Source organism: Chaetodon auriga, chromosome 16, assembly GCF_051107435.1.
Source record: "Chaetodon auriga isolate fChaAug3 chromosome 16, fChaAug3.hap1, whole genome shotgun sequence".
Classification (NCBI taxonomy): Eukaryota; Metazoa; Chordata; class Actinopteri; order Chaetodontiformes; family Chaetodontidae; genus Chaetodon; species Chaetodon auriga.
In genome coordinates this window covers 20,122,672-20,138,599 of record NC_135089.1, presented here as the reverse complement: position 1 = coordinate 20,138,599, position 15,928 = coordinate 20,122,672, and the positions used below count along the sequence as shown (strand labels likewise).

General features: G+C 41.9%; 1 protein-coding gene across 2 annotated transcripts in view; it reads right to left on the bottom strand.

Moving 5' to 3' along the window:
- The window catches only part of LOC143334376 (thyroid hormone receptor alpha), a 106,647-nt gene that overhangs the window by 87,676 nt on the left and 3,043 nt on the right, over positions 1-15,928 (bottom strand). For both annotated transcript variants that reach the window (XM_076753152.1, XM_076753154.1), the window contains exon 3: positions 4,804-4,909. The gene's annotated coding sequence lies outside the window, so the exon portion shown is untranslated. The remainder of the gene's footprint in view (positions 1-4,803; positions 4,910-15,928) is intronic.

The window sequence follows — 15,928 nt, the reverse complement described above, 5'->3', positions numbered from 1 at the left end:
GAAGACCACACCTTGGTCCATGGGAAACTATGACGGCCATTTTTCACTTTTTTCTGGCATTTTGTTGACAAAACATTTCTGAATTGATTCACAGATCTCAAAAATCAAGTTCCTTCATGACGTTAGCTAATAATTTAATTGCATTGAAGAACCAAATGGTTCAAATGAAACTTGGCTCAGGCTGTTATCTGGTTCATGTGTGTTTCACAAGCCTCAGCCAAAGACTGTGAGGAAGAAGAGAAGAACTCTCCAAAACCACAAGTGACGACCAACAGAGTGGCGACTCTGGAAATGATCTAGTTCATGATATCATATCAATTCCATGGGAATCTCCCAGTTAAACCCTCATGCATTGGATGTCAATAATTCAAGCTGATCAGCAATCAGATCCTCCAGGATTAAGAGCAAGGAGCTTGTGTAGAATAAGGTAAAGCCATTCAGTTGCACCTAGGTTATTTCTATGTGTCAGATACATTTAATCAGCATTTCATATCTCCTGCTGCTCATCTCATTTTCGCGTTGTAGCTTTAGGTTGTGAATATTAACAAGGCTGACTGCAGAGTTTCCGCCGTCTCTGCTGAGAAAAGCTGATTAGAGAGCTTTGACTTTTAGTTATTCATACAGTAACTTCTCTTGCCTGAAAATGTTGAAAGCACAAACTAATTAGATTTAATAAGGGTTTCAAAAGGATTCAAATTCGATACTGGATTCAGATTTGATAAAATACCATTGTATCCCAACCATACCAGGCTACAATATTACCATTTATTTCAACCTGCAGCATGACTCTCACGCACTGTTTTCTGTTCATGATCCCTCTGCTCAATATCTATTTATTACCCACATCAGAACCGTGACATAACATCCCCTTTCAGTGCAGAATGCGGGGCAGTTTTGTTGAACTGAATGCTAATATGACCGTACCTTAACCCCACCAACGTTACCCAGACATTCCAGTTTCTCTTTGCTCAGTCTGTCCTAGAGCGCCTGCGAGGGGCAGTCAGTGCGGTCAGTGACTAAGTCTGCATGACTACAATGCATCAATTTTTGCACAAAGCAGAAACCTCAAACACTTGCACAGCTGTGCTGCTGTGGGCCGTGCTATTATTGCAAGTCGGGTGAGTGACCTTTGATTGACTTGTTATCGCGCCAGCGCTGATTCTGATTTGAATATTCCCAAATATGAGTGCCAGTGACAGTGTGAACGCTGCCATTAAGGAGGTACTGAACAAGTGTCATAAATTTGCATCATGGGGACTCACGAGCGTGAAAATAATCAAGGTGTGTAAGACGAAGTTATATCAGATCACATTACATCCGCTGTCCTGTCACGTCGCATCACATCGGAGCACCAAGAGCATCCATCTGTGACTCCCATCGCTGCACTAATCTCTCTGCTCTGCTGTCCCTACAGTCGCTCAGCAGGGGTAATAAGGCCGTACAACCATTACCCATTGTCTGTCCATTTTTCTAACAGCAGGGGAGGCACCATTTTACAGTCAACACACACTCATACGCTTCTTGCTCTGCACTGCTAATTCAAAGACATCGGTCAACGGTAAAAATCCTTTGCTGCTCATGTATAACAAACCCAGGGCAGTGAAAGGATGATTAGGTCTTAGATAACGTGTTTGTGTCTGCGTTGTCATTATTTAGATACACTTCAGTTTCAGTGGCTTTTATTATGCAAACCTGTGATCTAACATTTTCTGTTGCTTTTGTCTGTAATGACTTAGATCATTGTTCGGTCATAAAACACTGTGCTGCAGTTCGTCCTCATGTAATTATCAGGGATAAAGAAACATTGTTACCTGAGAAAAAGTAAGGCAGCACATGCAGTGTGAAGAGGCTTCTAGCTAAAGCTAATCTAAAGCATTTATTATTCTAACCAGTACGAACATGCTCACAATGAAAGTGTTCACACAGTCGTGTTGAGCAGGTATAATGTCTTCCACGTTTGTCATCTTCTTTTGGTTGTCAGCATGCAAACGTTTGCTAATTAGCTAAAACTACAAACTACAGTTGGGGGTGACGAGAGTTTAGTTTTGTCAACCTCGTGGTGGCGCTCGAGGAAAATTAAGGGAAGTCATTAGGTTTTAGCCTCACTAATGTCTGAACCAAAGTTTGTTTCAATCCATCTGATGCTGGTTTTACTTAAGATCACCAGAGCAATGTCAGAATTCTCTATAGCTAATTCTAACCATATCAATCAACAAATCCTTTACGATACGGAGAGACTGGATAAAAGGAGCATAATACCAAGGTTACTTTACCTGTTTGAAAGGCTTCCCAGTGATGGTACCATAAACTCAATTCATAGCGTGGGAGACAATTACATCAAGGTTTATCAAGGAGGAAGGCGCCATAAAATCAGATATGTGACCCTCCAAACCACCAAAGACGAGGGAGACACGGCATTACCAAATATGAGGATATGTTTAATTCTACCACATAACGGAAAGATTTAGAAAGACACATTCACGAGTATCAAGTACAGCGTTTAATAGCAGTTAGAGAACTATTTGGGAAAATGAAGCAGAGAATCAATCCAATTACAAACATACACTGGAACTTTGGTTTGCTTTAAGGGTAAAATATAAATGGGAGTTAAAAATCAGAGGCCTCTGAAGTAAAACAATGACCTTAAGAACAGATTTTATAGCATCCTGCCAAAGGACTGCAGTTGAAAACTAGCCAGCTGGCTAACACAAGCGCATTTACAGAATTGCTGATTAATGTGTGCTGCCCTTTATAAATAAATAAAAGGGGAAAAAAAGAGAAAAAATGTCAAGTTTTGTTTGTTTGTTGTTGCTCACAGCGGAGACATTACTATGAAAAGGCTTCCATTGACGTGAACAAAATAGTAACCAATGTAATAAAAGCAAAAATAAATTGAGAATTATAGCAGCAGTCTACCACGGAGCAGTGGAGCCGAGAGGAAGCTCAGCTCTGTATCAAAGCTAAATGGGAAACTGAGCTGACGAACGGTGTAACGTGGAAGATGCAGCACACATCCACCAGTTCATGGAGGTGGAAGGAGTTCTGCTGGAAAGATTGAACTCATTTTTTTAGCGCTCAGAGAGGAGAGAACTCTTCACACAGCGACCTTGCTGGCAGCTGAGTGGACATTTGGCAGCAGACCACACACACTTATTTTAGAGCCGCCTAAAAATTGTACTGGAAATTGTTTTGTGAAGTCATGACAGAGACTCTTGGGTTTGAAGGACCCAGGAGGCTTACGGTACTGTGCCTGGGCAACCTGGCAGAGGAAACTGTACTAAAAGAAGAGAAGAACTTGGTGAAGGTTTTACTGGCTCTGAGTAAGAAAGCAATCACTACAAAACAGTATACACAAAGACAGGCGGTACGGTAGCTCATTTTGCTTTCAATAGCTTTTAACCACCAACTAACTGGTTATTCTGTATCTCCCAGTCAGTCCTGTCCAGGAGCATCTTGGACACAAGGGAGAAATAACGGCCACTGACTCAGATGGTTGTTCTCAGTGTCTGACATTATGAAAAGGATCCTTACAGGCAGAGACCTTTTTGTTATTTCAGTGGATCATTTAACCAGGAACAACTGAAATTTAGCATTCGTCATTTTAGCATCGTAAACTTCATACTCCAAAAATAACCTTTAGCTCAGCCCTCTTCTCCTCAAAGCGTTTTTCAGTGCCCTTAGTCACAGTAGCTCTCGATGGTAAAACGTCCTCCGGCTGAACCCCTCCCCTCCGCCACGCTGATTGGCAGCGTATTTCGGAACACCAGCTGGGTGAGGGCCTCACACCGGAGTGCATCGCACTGTGAGTGTATGCAAATTAACCTACAGACTGACATGTGTGACTGGTCCAAGAGATTCTCAGTGGTTAATCAATTAACAGTTGACCCTTGACATCCTGAATAAAGCTTGTGACTCTGTATAAGACGTGTGAAGCCCAACAGTGATGTTTTGATGCGTTTGTCATTCCATGTTTTGTTAAGCAGGTAAGAAAAGAGCATAAAAGGGGAGAGTAAAAAAAAAAGGGAAGGGCAGATAAGCTCCTGTTAAAACATGCCTCAGTATCTAATTAAAAAGCTCTAACTGAGATCAAAAGGCCTAAAGGCTTGTCGTGTCTCCTGACTAAGAAGAATACCTTTCTTGTTCTATTGTGAACTTATTGCCGCATGTTGTGCCCTGCAGGGCTTGACACAATTATCCCACTGACTAATAAAATGATCACTTCACTTACAGTTTCTGCCTGAAACAACAGAATCTGAGAGCAGACTGTGTCACAGATGTGCACAGGATATAGAAAATCAGCTGCATCATATGACACTGGTGGGAATTCCAAATTGTGTGTGCACAGATGTGTGTGTGTGTGTGCGTGCGCAAGTGACTTACCGAACGCAATTTCATGTTGTTTTCATTCAATCTTTCTTCGACCAGCTTTTTCTTATAATTACTGAACATGATTTCACACCTGAGCTGTCAGATGAAGTCTTCAATTAGATGTTACTGATGTGGTACTCTGCACTTTTACAGTAGCATGGTTTCAGTATTTCTTCATGACTACCTGCATGTAAATCATTTTAATACGCTTTCCACCTTATAGTTTAAAAGTTGCTGTGTTTTGTGGCACAGAAAATATGAGTGTCTCAAAGTGGAGACCATCTGTGCAGCAGTGCAGGTGACTGAGACAACACGAGTGGAATCCTGATTGCTTTTGGTGAATTCATTGAGGGCAGAGATTTGAGAAAACAGGGTCTGACAACCGGTCAACACGCGACTACAATCAACTATGATGATGAAGAGAAGAAAACCAACCTGGTGGTATGAAGATGGAGGCCAGTCTTCCTCATTGACACCAACATGAGACGTCAGAGCGCCTTCACTGAAATAGACGTCCAGTTCATATGCCAGTCTCGGAAATCTGAAAGATGATGAAAAGAAAATCACTTTAGATCTAGTTTCCTGAAAATGTGCCAAAGTGGACTGAGGTGGATTTAGTCGAAATATATTTGGCTTGTTAATATGCTCAATTCTGTCAAGAAACAAACACTGTAAAATCTGTTTGCTGTTGAGAAACAGCATTAAATTAATGAGTCCGGCTTGGTCTATGTGGCCAAATGGCTGGCTCACTAGCTAGCAGGTAGCTCATTAGTTGACAAAAATAAATGGCAGGCAGCAGGTAGACAGGGTCGTCAGAATATCCCCATTAAACGCTCATGTTCATCATATCATTGTTTTACGCTGATCGCCTTGAAAACTGAATCATTTCGTACTGTGAAGTAGCTCAGCCGGTCAGTCTGTGAAGCTAACGCTAGCTTAAGCAGCATCGGGACAGAGCTCTTACCATGCGAGGCAGGTGGATTTGCAAAATGCTGAGATCACATGAGATCAAGTGAGCTCACGCGAGAAGCAAACTCATCTTGCTAGGCTTCAAGTTACGCAACATACCAGTTGTTCCTACCGATCAGCATCCAATGAGCAGCGACAGGCAGCCACAGAAAAACTAATTCATAATCAATTCTCGTCATAAAGCTCTCAAATACAACCAATAAAGTGTCAAGTAATGTAGACGGGACCAACCTTTGGATAGGTGATATAATAAAATCCAGTCATCCATTGGCTCTAAGAGGCTGTTTATAAATGAGCTGCGATCTGATTGGACTAAACTTCCAGCAGTTTGTCTGAGCTGGAGTTTGACCGTAGTAACAACTTGACTGCTTTCCTGATTTTCATAGTCGACTCATCAACAACTCTCTGAAAACCCTTATGCGAAGACAGCGCAACCGTTCTTTTAAAAATACTAATGGCAGCTTGTAACGCGGTTATCCAATCACCTGCCATTTTCCAAAGTTTCCAAGCACGACTTCTCAGATCGTTCCGCGCAACAAACCAGCTGGTGCATCAGATTAAGATCAGAGTTCTCCACATGATACAAATGTACTGTCTTTAATATGTAGACCACAAATCCAAGCCTGTGGAGTACTTTATCAAAAGAACTCAAAACTGGAATCCTAATTGCAGGACTGGCCCGAAAAATTGCAAATCAAATCAAATTCTATTATCCTTATTTTCTTCAAAATAGAAACCACTGGAATTTGTTGTTCTTTTGGATCAACTAAATAAAGAAATCAAAAGGCAAAGTCAAAATGTGTCCCTCAGCTTTCGGAGAGGCAGAATTTCATTAACATAGCATCAAGTTTGGAGGTCAGACCTTATAGATGTGGAGTACACAGAGCCTGGGCAGCCCTTCATCCTGCCTCAGTATCACTTTAAATTCACCATGGGACACTGGCTCTTTCAGCTTTATACCATTTGTACGAAATTATGTGAAGCCGGAGTTTTTATAAGACAGAACTCTGTGTGTGTATGTGTGTGTGTGTGTGTCTTTGTTACACTTGTTAAGCTGATTTAGTTTAAATGAAAGGGGAGAGAAAAAAAAACCTATGTACGATCTGAATGTTCAGACTATTTATAAGAGGGTCAACTCATGCCTCAAGTCACATCACATGGCTCTGATATCAGAAAGAATTTCCCAATTCTTATCAAAACAGCCGCGAAAAGACCTTTTCTTCAGCCCTCCACTTGAATATCGGCTTTCAGCTTTGACCCGGTGAGCTTAATGAAAACTGAGAACAGGTTTAATCGACTAACTAATGAAACGTTGGGTGTTAATGATGCAGCGCACGCGACGAGCCGTGAAAAGCCGCTGGCCTGAGGCAAATCCTGCACCAGAACTTAAAAAAAATGTCTAAATTACTAAACAAACATCAGGTTGGCCTGAACCTGACCACAGTCACACCATGTGTCATTTCCAGCCCTTGAAACTACTGACGGCTGACACTTCCACATGCTTGTCACTGCCTTAAGCTGTTATTTTAATAGGATTTCAACTGCAATGGGCATTATTCTGACATTTTAAGGACTAATTAATTATTAAACAAAAATGAACAAACTAAAGGAATAGTTATTTAGACAAATTAACCCACAAATGAACTGCAAACAAAACCATCACTGAGTTCAGCCCAAACGAAAGGGAACCAAAAAGTGCAAAGAGCCAGAGGGTGCTAGCTGGTGGTGTAACAGGATTCATCCTGAACTGAATGTTCTGTACCAAACAGTTCGCACATGTAATGAACACAATAATTACTGTGTGATTAGCTTAATACCTTCTAATCAAATGTATGTCTTTGCACATTCAGATCAAAAAACACTGAAATGGGAGAGATCCCACCTTGCGGGCTGTTAGCTGGACCACGCTGCTCAGGTTAGCCTGTGCGTGCACTGCTCATATGACAAACAAGAAAACAGAGCTGGAGGAGCTCCAAATACCGTTCCGTTTGTAAGTTTAGGAATGCTGTGTTGCAGTTACACTGACACTGATCAAAGAGCGGGATGATGAAAAATGTGTGGCGACTGGTTGAGCTGAAGCTGGGTGACAAACACCAGTTCACCTGTAGCAGGACTTAAGCACTCCTGTAATGCTGTTTCTAATGTTTTGAATTGAAAACATACCTAACCCTGACAATGCAAACTGCAGAGGTAATGACATTAAGAAAAGCAAAACAAGAAACAATTACAGCACAGCTGATAAAGTCCATTAGACCCAGCTCAGTGTGAATCCTCTCTGGATGTCCTCTCTGCAACACAACCTGTCCTGCCTCCCTTATTTAAGTCTGCCTCTCTTGATGTCGACTCCCTGCACAGGTTCTCTCTCTCCCCACTCTCCCGTCTTCCCCATCTTGCTCAGATGTTGAGACCGGCAGGATTCCAGGACAATACTCTTTCAAAAGTCCTGATGCAAGCTTTACTGTACAAGACCTCCAAACCCCCCCTGAGGGAAGGAGTAAAGGCCTCGACCTCTCTGCAGAAGTTCATTCGGAGCAGGGAGTCCATCCTTTTAATGTAATCCCTAGACCACTTCCTGTTGTGGCCACTCCTAACACCGGTCTCTGTTCCTCTCTCCATAGGGCAGAGAGTCCGTGTGTGTGTGTGTGTGCGTGCGTGTGTGTGTGCGTGTCGCAGTCCTACACGGATCTGTGTCTACTCTCTGAGAACATTTGTGTACGTGTGCGAGCGAGAGTCCTCCCCGGAGGGCCGAGAGCTTGTTAGAAAGTCTCCCTCATCCCACTAACGCAGTGTTTTTTTGGTCTTTCCTCTTATCCCCTAAAACAATACAAGCCCCCTGAGAGATGCTCCTGAAAGAAAGAGAGAGACTGCGCGGCAACCGAGCCAGAGATGGAGGGAGGAGGAACGGAGAGAGGGAACAGCAAACATGCCGTCACTCACCAGCGATGCCGTCCCGCCTGCTGCCACACAAATGTCATTAAACCTCAGGCAAACACTTTTTTTTTTGTCTTCATAGTTTACACTTGATAATCTGTTTTCTCCACGTTTACTTTGATGCGAGGTAAAGGGTGAGACAAAGCCTTTGTTTCACACATCGTACGAGCTTTTTTGGCGGCGCATCAGATTCTATTTGTAGAGAAAACATTTGGTTCGTGTTTGTACAGTCAGCATTCTGTCAGAGTTCAGTGTATCTTAAGGTGCTCTAATTGTGCTGGTAAGTATAGGAAGTGCCTGATCAAAGTGCATTATGGGGGAATGGGATTTTTAGTTTAGAGATTTTGTTTCTTTCCTCAGAATATGTTCATCTTTTAGCGCTTTTGTGTGAGACGAATTGCCCTGGCTGGTTTTATTTGTAGTTAAGTCGGTAGTGTTTGTCTCTTTTGTTCCTAAAATGGTCTGGTCAGCCATTACTTTTGTGCTCAGTTTGGTTTGTGTACTTCCATTCACTGTTTGTTATGTTTATCATAGCCTCTAGTTTAGTTCTGGTTAGTTGACCTCTTTTGTAGCCCCAGAACTTTGCTGCATACTTTGTAAATTGTGTCTTTCGCTCCTCGCTGAATGCCTGCCGGCTCTGTCCCTCACAACCACCGAGATTTGTTTAATCAGGTCTGATCGGCGGCGTCTGGGATCCCACATGTGACGAGTGGATGAACAAACAAATTGATTGACGCAACGCCCCCCTTTGGGCCAATCTCTGCGATTTAAAAGCTTCGGAAACACATTGATGAGATGCGTAACTTCCTCGAGCTTTGAGTTAATTTAATCAGGAGTGTGTGAGATATGAAGGGTGGCACATGGACAGTTATGAAGTTTAGCATCCCCTTGGCCCATTAGTGGTAAAGCTGAAAATGCTGGAGAGCGGTGGGCGGATGCATTACTTCTCCCTGGATTTGATAAAATTGTATTTGTGATGTCCGAGGTGCCATGCCTCAACAGCATGACACTGATTGTGTTTTTACCAATAAAAGAGAGACATAAAGACAAGAAATAACATAAGAAATATGACCTTTTTTTTTCTTGTCTTTATCTCACTCCCTTTCAGATGAAGGATACCAAATTGCACAAAAGAACCAGTAGAGCTGGGTTTGACAGCACTAGTGTACAGCTGATACTGATACTATCAGACTGAGAAAACAAGATTGTGACTCTGGCACACCTTTCGGTTCTTGACAGGTCTCAGTGCTCTGCACATGCTGTTCAGTGTCACAGTGCTTTCAAAGCAGAGATTTAATGGTAAATGGCTGCCCTTTGTGTACGTATTTTAAACTACTTTCCTGCACGTGATGTGCTGACATGACTCCTGATGAAATTTGAAAGCTCAGCATTCTCGCTGTTTCTTCAGCTTCCCTTTTATGCTTAACCTTTACAATTGTTCACCCACAACCAGCTAATATCTCTCCGTACCATGTGACCTCCTCTGTCTGTTTACCTTCTTCTTCGTAAGATGTAATTATCACTTCTTGTCATTGTACAATTGGTTTTGGCTTTGATGCTCTTCATTTTGGCCACGATGCCGAAATAAATTTCTATTTGTCAGAGGCCAAAGTGGCCGTGCCCTGAAAATGACTTAATTCCAGGCCTGCAGCAGGGTTTATATTTTCCAAGACAAATTCAAGGATCTGCTTTCTTTCAGACCTGAATATCTTTAGGTCCTTGGCCTGTTTTCAAGATAAGAGCCTCTAAATCCCCTTTTATATTATCCTGCCTTTATCCCACATTACCGATGGACACAGTGGCTGGCCTACTGTGGTGGATAGCATGCTGCCTTCTTTACATTTCCAGTCTGTCTCTGTCTGTCAGCCTCATATATAGCTCGGTACTGTGTCCAATTTTTTTCATTTAGCAAAGGCAAACACAGTCCATCTTGTGAAAATCTCTCCGTTCTCCCTTCCAATGATTTTCTATTGATTGTTTTAGTCCATGTTCCATTGTTGGTGAACTGGTTGCGCCCGTCAAGGTACAGGAAAGGCCAAGGAAAGTAACCGCAACAACAATGGTGGAAATCAGTGAGAAAATACAAAACAGACTCCAGAGTAAAGACACTCTCTGGTTAATTATAGTGCCCTGCCCTACTCTGGCACCCATCCATGTGTTCAGCATGTCCTCAAACTCAAGCATCTGCATTAAGACATTATTAAAACTCATTCCATACATGATTGCAGTTGTTAATGTGTTCTGCTCATAGCTCATGTTTTGAGTACATACTCCTCCCCTCCTCCTTTAAATCACTCAAGTAATACAACATTAAAACAACTAATCAAAGCACTGTTTCGTGGTCCTAAAATGACATGTCAAGAAACTTCTGGCGATCCTCAAGCTGGATTTAAGACCTCTTTCCGAGTCATTTCCCGTCAGATTGAGGGAGGATTGTCCTTGGCTGACTGATAGATATTTAATTTTCTGTGTGGGGGACGCATTGTGTCTCACACTAATTGAATTGGGGCTGCCTTACATAAAGATGTTTCTGCTCTGACAGAAAAGAACAGAACATTCCAAAGAAACTAGTATCAAGGAAGTGCCCCGAGGCTCCATAATACCTTGTGTCTTTGTGTGTGCGAGAGCAAATGTAAGAGCTGCACAGCCTGTTTTATATTGTTCTCAGTCAGACAGTATGTACAGTACAGCACACCAGGTGGTGACTTCAATCAGTCGTCCCTAAGTTTAGGTTCAGCGCTGTTTGTCTCTTTCCCATTCGTTTTCTGCCCCTCCTCCCTTCTCAGTTACCTGGTCACATGCAGTTTCTTTCAGTTTCTGAAGTCGGTGTTTTACAATGCCAGCACATTTTGTCATCAGAAAGAATGTCTAATTACGAGGGGGGATGAATCAAATTTCCAAAATTCAATGAGAAAATTGAATGAACATCAATGAATTTGATGTGACACCCAAACGGATGTTCTGCAGGACAGCCTCTGCATGCAGCTCGAGCACTCTGGGTAAGTGAGTCTGACGGAGGCTGCTGTCAATGCTCCTGTTTGTTTATAATGCTTGACACGAAACGGACGGGCTTTGTTCCTTTTTTTCTAGCAGAATATCTGACTGCACGCACACAGCCACCACGTCTTCAGCAAACTCGCGTCTTGCATCTGCCGATGTGGTTGCACTTCTGAGACTTTGTTGAAGTGATGAGCTCTTGCTAGCGCGTTGCCTCTCACTGTCTCTCTGAGGACCTTTTGGACTCGACAGTGTGTGTGTGTGTGTGTGTGTGTGTGTGTGTGTGTAACACCAAAGCATAGCCGCATAGTTTTTTTCTGTTCATTCAGTTTAGGCGCTGTAGAAACATGCTTATAATGGTTGGGGAAACCCTAATTTTTAGAAATTACATCCACATTGTGGCATTTCCTGCAATATTAACATTTTATAGTTGATTTCATTTCTATTATTAAATTCTGTGATTCCCTCTGTGTTTTCTGGATTGCTGAAATAATAATATCAGTGGTTCTTATGTGTCCTTATTTTTCTAGAAAATGTCACAGAATACGAAAAAATATACATCATATTTTCCCAAAAGCTAGAGTAACATCTTCAAAGGTTTTTTTTTCCTTATTTTTTTAATACGAAAATTCAGACACCAACAGTCCAAAACCACATTATTACTCCAAAGAGTTTTGTTAGCAAAGTAAGTAGTTACACAACAGCAAAACACTGTTCATTAAGATAACTTAATGAAGATTGATTTTTATCCATTTGAAAACTATTCTATATTTTGCTCAATTCAGAAATGTTAGAACTCTAGTTAGACCACTAAATTAGACAGGCCATTATATCAGCTGATATGAAGTTATTGTATCTAGTTTAGATTTAGAAATGTAAAAGAGATGTTTATTAAATATTGTTGACCACAGAGCACTGACAAGTTGATTCTTACACTGTAAAATGTCCCACTTGGTATGTACAGCGTTTAACGCCAGTATCTCTTAGACCTAATTTCAACCAATAAGTGTTAGCTAAACCTGCCATCTCCAACAGATTTGTGTCCGTTTTGACAGACAAACAAACATTAACAGGTTAATATTAAAACAAATAGTAACAGACAGAAACACCTTCCATCTGTTTCATCTCCGTTTTGTGATGGATCAAGCTGTATCGGGGCGTTAGCTAAGCAAAATTGCTCCTAAGCGTCAGTTTGTCTGCAATAATTCATGGGGATGAAGGAAAACCTGAAGTGGAAACTCAGTGATAGCAAGTGTCTGTGTGCTTTGACCTTCATGGTGGACATTACCAGGAACCTCTCAGAGCTTCTCAGCCCTCTGCTTTCTAATGTGAGACCATTTGAAGTGAAATTAAAGCTGTGGCAAGTTCAACTGGAAAGAGGAAACACTGAACATTTTCCTAATCTGCAAGAACAAGAGCCTGACACCTGAACATGCTGCTGGGTGTGAAAACTGCTTCGGGCATCTGGTGAGTTTCACAACACGAAAAGTAAAGAAAAGGAACTGAACACGTTAGCTACGCAGTTTACTGCGGACTCAGCTAATGCGCCTGACAACCTTCAGCACAAAAGCAGTGAGCTGCAAAGCAACGACCTGCTACTGAGATCAGCTCCTTTCAAAACGGACTCTTGCAAAGACTCAGTTCCGCTCACAACTGACTAACTGACCCAAACTTGGAAAACCAGCTGACAATATCAATATCATCGCTACCATCTGACATCAGACGCCACAACACCAAAGAGAAGCACTTCCAGTCACTGCAGAGGTTAGTGTGATTATATGTGTTCAATAATTCAGAATGGCCACGAGCACCGCCGAAGGGGTGCCAGGTGGGCCAAGGCCAACCTGACAGAACTGCTAAACTGAGTCAAGGAAGAGCAGTCTAGGATTTGGTAACAATCAAACAGGGTTTACACAGAAACATTGTGTGCCACTCCTATGAATTTTCATGTTATTGACTATATTGTTAAATTTAACTACTGAACCCTGTCGTTCCTTCAGGCTTCTGTCATTATCAGCATTATCAAATTATATATCGTGATAAATATGGATACTGATCAATCTGGATATGAAGTTAAAGCCTGTGGAACTTCTGCTGAACAGTGGCCACTGTGGCCACAAGTGGTGATTACAGAATACTGGTCCAATGAATCTCCCCAAATCTCCCTATATTCTCTTAAGTCATTCTAGTACTTCTGGCTGATTGGAGCTCAGCTCAGGCTGAAGCTGGGCAGAATTACAGTACAATGGGAATGACGTGCAAAGTCACTTGACACCATGTAGCAACGACAATGATAAAGGTGTAATGTATCACACCCGAACATATGCAACACAGCTTAAGTAGAGGGAGAGATCAAGCACAGTCAGTCCACACCCAGCGCATACATCAAATCACCTGTGAAGGTGCACTTTGGCATCACGCCACAAGTGGAACGGGATCAAAAACAGAAGCAACAAATGCGTCTTCTACTACTTCTACAGTCTGAATATTAGTGGATTTCTGAGGCTGATACCTATGTAGATATTTGAGAATTTAAAAAGATGTAAATAAGATGTGGGCCAATACTCCTTTTATAAATAAACGTACTGATACAGATTCCTCAAATTTGGACACGAGTTAAAAGTACAACCACGACAATAAGCATAAGCATTTATAGTTGAAGTTAGAGCCATTTGTGCACTACAGACAACTTGATAAATAATTAAGATTTTGTGTTATTTGACCTGATGAGAATTTGGAGACATTAAAACAGTCCTATGGTTTTATTATAAATGTTCATTTGTAGCTGATAATAACTGCAGCTCTCCTATTGGATGAGACATGAAACGTGACGCGCATGTGTTTTTGGTTAGTTAGTGCAGCTATGGAACCTGCAGAGCACAGTCATTTTTGAGCCTGTTTACACTTTGTTTACACGAGATTTTGTTTGTTATTTTATTGCACAGTATTTTTGTTTTGCAATGCTGAGAAAACTCCCAGTAAACTCTCCGAAGGAAGATCAAGGCCTGTGGCGTTTCGTTCTGGAAGCACGCGTCAACTACACGCTCGGGTAACGACAACTCAGAGGGCTTTCGGTAGTTAGACGGAGCCGCGCTAACAGCGTCAGTGATGAAATCATTTAAACGTTAATCCATGTCATGTTAAAACACAACAGCGGCACGAGTAGAGAAAACTCCTACAGCTAGCTTATGTCAGTCAGTCACACATCAACAACTAGCTGAAGTCTTCAAAGGCACTCATGGACTCATGACATTCCTTTACCTACATTCATAACCTGGTAGCTTAGCTAGTCTTGTTGCACAGGCATCCTGACCATCCTGACAATGAGACCGAAGTTCCTGGTTCCATTTTGCCCTTTGTTGTACGTCATGGCGGCTCTACCCGAGCCTCCTGGCTATGTCTCAAGTGCGTGAACTTTAAAGGATATTTATAACGTCCCTTACCTCAAGACCCATTTTCATGTCGCAGGGTGTTTTTCCAGTGGGCACAAATATTTGGCTAAGTGGCTTACTCTCAACACCATGGACACACTAAACTAGATTTACTGAGGAAATTTGAGATGACAGGGCAGCATAACTTTATCATCACCACATGTTTTCAGTTTCAAAGGGTATTTACCAACACTGATGATCTAGATTGGTACAGACCTCTTATTGTTTCAGAAGCAGCTTGCATGTGTCAGACAAACAGTGGCGTGTTGGGTATGAAAGAGAATGTTCTTCACTACTGAGCTCGGTTAGAGAAATGAATAAACATACTTCAGTGCACACAAAGGAAGGTTATATTGGAGAAGATGGTATTAAATAGTGCGGTTGGCAGAACAGAAAGTTCAGAGACTGAATTCAAAGGTTTTATCAACTGGAGTATGACATGAGTTAGTCCGGACTGAAATGTAATAAAGGAACAGCTTCTAAGACATCCACCGCCGCACTGATGGTGTCTCTAATACAGTCAGCACTGCAAAAATCAGAGTGACAACCCATCTGTACGGCTTTTCATCCCCATCTCACACAGTAGAAATGCCCTAAAATACATACTGCAGGAACCCGAAGATGTTTTTGTATTGGCGCCGTCAATCTGGTGTGTAGCTTTAAAATAATCCAATTCCATTATCGTCACCATCTCTTCATCATTTAAGTCATTTTTAAGCACAAGTTTCTTGTTGTAACAACACGCCATCCTATCGTGTTAAGCCGTGAAAGGGTTGTTGATTGATTAAATAACAAGATTTAACAAGATAAAGAGATACGCTGACATAGCGGGAAAAGTTTCCTGTACAAACAAAATCATTCGTTTTCTGGTAAAAGCAATAAAACACAGTATCACAGGGAAATTAAACACAGGGGTCAAAGGGGTTTCACAGGGCAGTCAACTATCAAAACTGTGCATCGTTGTACTAATCGTTCATCTCTGGTTTGAGCACGGGGCTGTAATAAATCAGAGGCGGTGCATTTACAGCAGACATGCAGCAGGGGGCGCCGTGGGGAGTTGCTGTTGTTAACTCTTAGTTGTCATGTGAGATAATAACACTGTGCAGTGTGAGGCTCTAAAGCAGCAGACATACAGCAAGAAAAAGAAACATGGCCGCACGTCCCAACGCTCGACTTCAAGCAGCAGAGTGGAAACACTTTACCAGAGCAGACACAGACACACAGACACGATC